Source organism: Ornithorhynchus anatinus, chromosome 17 (genome assembly GCF_004115215.2).
Source record: "Ornithorhynchus anatinus isolate Pmale09 chromosome 17, mOrnAna1.pri.v4, whole genome shotgun sequence".
Classification (NCBI taxonomy): domain Eukaryota; kingdom Metazoa; phylum Chordata; class Mammalia; order Monotremata; family Ornithorhynchidae; genus Ornithorhynchus; species Ornithorhynchus anatinus.
Window position 1 is genome coordinate 41,630,655 of NC_041744.1, and position 6,835 is coordinate 41,637,489.

Below are 6,835 nucleotides of genomic sequence, written 5' to 3' on the forward strand. Positions count from 1 at the left end.
TAGTAAGAGGAGGAGGAGGAGGAAGAGAAGGAGTAACAGCATTTATTAAATGCTTATTATGTGCAGAGCACTTGTGCTGTGAGGGAAGCAGTATTGTATAGTGGATAAAGCACAGGCCTGGAAACCAGAGAACATGGGTTCCAATCCTGATTCCACCACTTGTCTGCTGTATGACCTTGGATTACTCACTTACCTTCTCTGTGCCTCAGTTATCTCAACTGCAAAATAGGGATTCAAAACCCATTCTCCCTCCTACTTAGACTATAAGCTCCATGTGGACTGTGTTCTGCCCAATTACCTTGTATCTACTCCTTTGCTTAGAACAGTGTTTAAGACATAGCACTTAAGAACTACTATTTAAAAAGTACTGGGAAAGAAGACAAAACATTATTATTACCCTCCCCTCTTACCCAAAGAGAACACACATCCTATCCGTTACCAAGACCTGCCGGTTTCACCTCTACAATATCGCCAAGATCCGCCCTTTCCTCTCCACCCAAATGGCTACCTTACTATTACGGGCTCTCGTTATATCCTGGCTAGACTACTGTGTCAGCCTTCTCTCTGACCTCCCTTCCTCCTCTCTCGCCCCGCTCCGGTCTATTCTTCACTCCGCTGCCCGGCTCATCTTCCTGCAGAAACGATCTGGGCATGTCACTCCCGTTCTTAAACAACTCCAGTGGTTGCCTATCGACCTCCGCTCCAAACAAAAACTCCTCACTCTAGGCTTCAAGGCTCTCCATCACCTTGCCCCTTCCTACCTCTCCTCCCTTCTCTCTTTCTACCGCCCACCCCGCACGCTCCGCTCCTCTGCCGCCCACCTCCTCACCGTCCCTCGGTCTCGCCTATCCCGCCGTCGACCCCTGGGTCACGTCCTCCCACGGTCCTGGAACGCCCTCCCTCCTCACCTCCGCCAAACTGATTCTCTTTCCTTCTTCAAAACCTTACTTAAAAATCACCTCCTCCAAGAGGCGTTCCCAGACTGAGCTCCTCTTCCCCCTCTACTCCCTCTGCCATCCCCCCTTTACCTCTCCGCAGCTAAAGCCTCATTTTCCCCTTTTCCCTCTGCTCCTCCACCTCTCCCTTCCCATCCCCACAGCACTGTACTCGTCCGCTCAACTGTATATATTTTCGTTACCCTATTTATTTTGTTAATGAATTGTACATCGCCTTGATTCTATTTAGTTGCCATTGTTTTTACGAGATGTTCTTCCTCTTGACGCTGTTTAGTGCCATTGTTCTCGTCTGTCCGTCTCCCCCGATTAGACTGTAAGCCCGTCAAACGGCAGGGACTGTCTCTATCTGTTGCCGACTTGTTCATCCCAAGCGCTTAGTACAGTGCTCTGCACATAGTAAGCGCTCAATAAATACTATTGAATGAATGAATGAATGAACTCTGGGTGGTTTGGCTCAAGCAAGTACCATATCTAACTGGTGCAAAAAAGGTGAGGAATCAGTCTCTTGCTTCCTGGAAAATGTCATGTTTTTTCTTTCCTTCCTTCCAATTCTCGTGCCAACTTCCAGCTTGATCTCTGGATGCTTTGAAGGCACACAGTTCACACCAAAGACTGAGCGGGATGCAGACCAGTCTATGGAACACAATTCACAGGTCCGGTGGTGTTCCCTGCACATTTTCTGTCTGTGTCTTGCTCTCAGGATCATAACTGCAGGGCTATGTTTTAGCCTGAAGCCGTATTCTAATTCAGGTACTGCATGGGAGAATGTGTTCTTCAATAGTTTATCTGGAAGGATTTATTTTTAATGTTATTTGTTAAGTGCTTACTATGTGACAGGACCTGTACTAAGCTCTGGGTAGATACAAGATAATCACACTGGACCCACAGTCCCTGTCTCACATAGGGCTCACAGTCTTAATCCCAAATTTACAGTTGAAGTAATGAGGCACAGAGAAGTTAAGTGACTTGCCTAAGGTCACACAACAAACAAGTGGGAAGAGTGTGGATTAGAACTCAGGTCCTCTGACTCCCAGGCCTATGTTTTCTCCATTAGGCCATGCTGCTTCTCATACTAGCTGAAATTTTGCTGGAAATGAAAAGTAGTGACTTTTACTGGTACTTTTCAGTCAGTTCACACACCTGTCCTCATGAAGATAGTAACTGCTCTGAAATCCTTCCGCCACCTAAACAATTGCAACAGAAAGTGGTTTGCTTAACCAGATCAGAAAAAAAGACAGATCAAAAACCTCAGATCACACTAGAGTCAGCACTACCCTTAGCTTTTTAAACCTTAGCACCCACACAAGTAGATTCCATCAATTGATCAATCAATCCATCAATGCTATTTATTCATTCATTCATTCAATTGTATTTATTGAGCGCTTACTGTGTGCAGAGCACTGTACTAAGCACTTGGGAGAGTGCAATGCAATGGATTGGTTGACCCAATTCCTGCCCACAAGGACTAGAGAGGGGGACAGGTATTAAAGTAAATTGCAGACAGATGTATATATAAATCCTGGGGGGGTTGGGGGTAGGGTGAGTTTCAAAGGTGTAGCTGTAGTGCATGAAGATTGCTGCTAACTAAGAGGGAGAGAGTTGAAGCCAATGATCAAGACTTGGTGCCATTATGGGGAAAAATGGGAACCACTGAAAGTTTTTAAGAAATGGGAAAATAAGTGATATTTAAGATAGGAGAACTATGAACTGGAGAGGAATAAGACTGGAAGCAGGGAGACCAGTGAGGAGGTTTTTTCAATAATCTAGCCTGGATATGTTGTGGGTAGGGAATGGGTCTGTTTATTGTTATACTGCACTCTCCCAAGCACTTAGTACAGTGATTTGCACACAGTAAACTCTCAATAAATATGATCAAATGAATATGACAAATTGGTGGACATACGCATTGAAAGAAAGGAGGGGATCTGTGCAATGCTATAGAAGAAAATCTAGCAATATTTATAATAGGCTGAATTTAAAGTTGAAAAGAAGGAAGGATTTAAGATGACAAGTCTGAGGTTGCAGGCTTCTGGGGCAGAGAAGATGGCAGTTCTGTCCACAGTCAGCCCCCTGAGGGACAGGAACTATGTTTAATTCCCACCTGTGTATTCTCTTCCGGGGAAGATAATTCCCTCTGCTCACAATAAGTATTTCAAATATACTATTATCAAGCAGTCTGGCTTAGTGGAAGGAACATGGACTTGAGAGTCAGAGGTCATGGGTTCTAATCCTGCTCCGCTACTTGTCAGCTGTGTGACTTTGGGCAAATCACTTAACTTTTCTGTGCCTCAGTTACGTCATCTGTAAAATGGAGATTGTGAACCCCATCTGGGACAACCTGTTTAACTTGTATCTACCCCAGCACTTAGAACAGTGCTTGGCACATATTAAGCACTTAATAAATACCATTATCATTATTATTACTACTATTACTCTTTCTGTTACTACCGTTACTACTACTAGCTACCGTGATGGGAAATTTTGGAGAATGAATGCGTTTTGAATAGAAGATGAGGAGTTCTGCTTTAGCTGTGCCTTGATCTTGTCTTTTGGCCACCTGCCCCTAGCTCCCATTGTCCCCCTAGACTAGAATTACTTCCTCCTTCATTTCTGATGGACCATCGCTACCTTCATTTTCAAAATCTTACTAAAATCTCCTCCAAGAAGCTTTCCCTGACTAACCTCTCATCTTGCTACCCTGTTCTCCTTCCCTTCTGCATAGCCTATTGCTTTGGTCTATATTCCTTAAGCACTTTGATACTTGTCCACCCCTACAGCACTTATGTACCAATACTACTACTGATAATAGTAATAATGATAATAATTATGGTTTCTATTAAGTGCTAAGTGTTTACCAAGTACTACACTAAATACTGAAGTAATCTGGTCCCCCACAGGGCTCACAGTCTAAGTAGGAGCAAGAATGGGTATTCAATTCCCATTTACATGTGAAGGAATTGAAGCACAAAGAAGTTAAGTGACTTGTCTTGTCCAATGTCACACAGCAGGTAAATGGCAGAGCCAGGATTAGAATCCAGGCCCTCTGACTCCCAGGCCAATGTTCTTTCCACTAGGCCATGCTGTTTCTTAACCATTTTTCCTGCTGCTTTTCCTGTCTATTTGTTTTAATGTCTGTGTCCCCTACTAAACTGCAAGCTACTTGAGGGCTACTTGTCTTTGAATTATATCGCATTATACTCTCTAAAGAGCTTAATATAGTGCTCTGCATATAGTAAGCCCTCAATAAATACCATTTTATTGATTGATTGTTTCATTGTAATGTCCAAGTGGAAATTTCTTGGAAGCAAGGAAAGATGTGAGTTTGCAGGGGAGGTGGAAAGTCAGGGTTAGCAAGATAGATTTGGGAGTCATCTACATACATCGAAATCTACACAATTTTCTGGGCATATCTGTCCACTCCTCCAAAATCTCCAATGATTGCCTAGACATCTCCACATCAAGCAGAAACTCCTCGCCATTGCCTTTGAGGCACTCAATTAGCTCCCCACTTCCAAGCTATCCTCACTCCTCTCCCACTACAACCCACTCCAATTACTTCATTCCTCTGACATCAACCTACTCACTGTCCCTTAATCTCCTCTCTCTCACTACCTTTCTCAAGCCCTTCCCCCTGCCTGGACCTTCCTCTGCTTACAAATCTGACAAACCACCACTCCCCTCATTTTCAAAGCCCTACTAAAATCACATCTCCCCAGGCAGTCTTTCTTGACTATCCTTTCATTTCTTCACTCTATTTTCTCTCCCTTCTTTGTCATCTATGCACTTGAGTCCATAACCCCTATGAACTTTGGTATAACCCGTAAGAACTTTGATACTCATGTACGACTCCCTCACAACATCTATGTGCATATCCTTATAATCTGTTCCCTCCACTACCTGTAATTTATTTTAATGTCTGTCTTCCCTGTTGGATTGTAAGTTCCATGAGGACAGGGAGCTTGTCTTCTTACTCTATAGCACTTTTCCAAGAGCTTAGTACAGTGCTCTGCTCTATGAGCTGTAAGCACTCAATAAATACAATTGAATGAATAATATTATTTATTGAATGATAGATGGGTGGTGTGTGAACAGATAAAAATGGAGTAAGTATAAAGAGTGGGCAGTACAGGGGACTGTCTACAATCTCTCTCTCTGTCTACAATCCCGCTCTCTGTCTACAATCATTCTGGTAATGTATCCATAGAGTTTTCTTGGTAAAAATATGGAAGTTGTTTACTATTGTCTCCTTCCATGCAGTAAACTTGAATATCCACCCTTGACTCTCTCTCATGCCGCTGCTGCCCAGCCCAGGTAAGTTTTGACTTTTAGCAGAATGACTTCCACTCACTAGCCACTGCCCAAGCTAGGAATGGAATGTGTAGGCCTCTGCTCAACTCTCCCTCCCATAGCTGAGACTGGTGGAGTACTGGAAACTCTACAGGTGCGACCTTGGAAGGGGTCACTCCTGAGTACCCCTTCCCAAAAGAGAAACTCATATATCTAAGGTGTCAATCGTTTCCCTGAGGGCGCCATCTTGAAGATGAGGAAAAGGAGAAGTCTGTTAGTTGGAGAAGAAGCCCTTGTTCCTTCTAGGTTTCATCTGTCAAGCACTTACTATGTGCCAACCACTGTACTAAGTACTGGGTAGACACATGATAGGTCAGGGAGTCACTGTCCCACATGGGAGTCACATTCAAAGGTGGAGAGGGGAAAATGGTTATTAAAACCCCTGCTACAGGTAAGGAAACTGAGGCCAAGAGAAGCTAAGTGAAGTGCCTAAGATCACAGAGAAACAGCATGGCTTAGTGGAAAGAGCACGGGCTTGGAAGTCAGAGGTTGTGGGTTCTAATTCCGACTTTGCCACTTACCAACTGTGTGACTTTGAGCACGTTACTTAACTTCTCTGTGCCTCAGTTACCTCATCTGTACAATTCGGATTAAGACTGTGAGGCCCACATGGCACAACCTGATTATCTTGTATCTACTTCAGTGCTTAGAACAGTGCTTGGCACATAGTAAACACTTAGTGAATACTATCATTATTATTATTATTATTACATTGCAGAGAAGCTCAGGGGTTCTGGTGGTAGGGGAAGTTTCCCCTTTTATAGAAGCTTCGGGTCTAGGGAGAGAACAAAATCAGGGACTTATTTAAAGCTGCCTCCTAACTTAATAATTGAACTAATTAAAAATCAATTATTATCATTAACCTCTAAGGTTTGTGTGAGATGCTTGTTTGGATAAGAAAATCTTATCCACAGGGCAGAGTTGGGAAAGATACAGCTCCCCATGTCACCAGAACCAGCCCAGAGCCAGAGTGAAGAATTATATCTGTAATCTGTAAGAGTCCCGAGTGGGCTCTTCCACTCCCCAGCTCACTCCCCGGGCTTTCCCCTTCCTGTCCAGGCACAGGCTACCCACTTACAGTGGGGTGAGAATAGCTCTTGGACAGTTGACTCATATTAGATTTGCACTGTAGTACCAGGGAGGCAGAGGAGAGCTCAGAGTAGGCAATAAGTGAAGGGGAATTGGGGGAGTGGCAGGGCGCAGAGGCAGGGACAAGGGGGAGCAGGGGCAAAAAACAGAACCAGCTAGCTTCACCCCAGATGCTTCCCACAGCATTTGGGGTACAATCCTCTAGGTCATTGGATGGTGCAGTCCAAAGGTGGGGGAGGCAGGAGGAGCTATCTACCTCCATATCCAACAAAAACTTCTCACCAATGGCTTTAAATACTCCATCACCTTGTCTCCTCCTAACTCACCACCCTTCTCTCCTTCTACAACCCAGCTCACAAGCTTCACCCACTGGTGCTAACTTTCTCACTGGGCATCAATCGCACCTGTCTTGCCACTGACCCCTGGCCCATGTCCTGCTGGCC

General features: G+C 44.4%; 1 non-coding gene across 1 annotated transcript; it reads right to left on the bottom strand.

Annotated features, from left to right (window-relative positions):
* Positions 1 to 5,277: 5,277 nt before the first annotated feature.
* LOC114818118 lies at positions 5,278 to 5,415 on the bottom strand. The gene has a single exon (XR_003765939.1). It is a non-coding gene; the product is annotated as a small nucleolar RNA SNORA7 (small nucleolar RNA).
* Between the last annotated feature and the right edge of the window lie 1,420 nt (positions 5,416 to 6,835).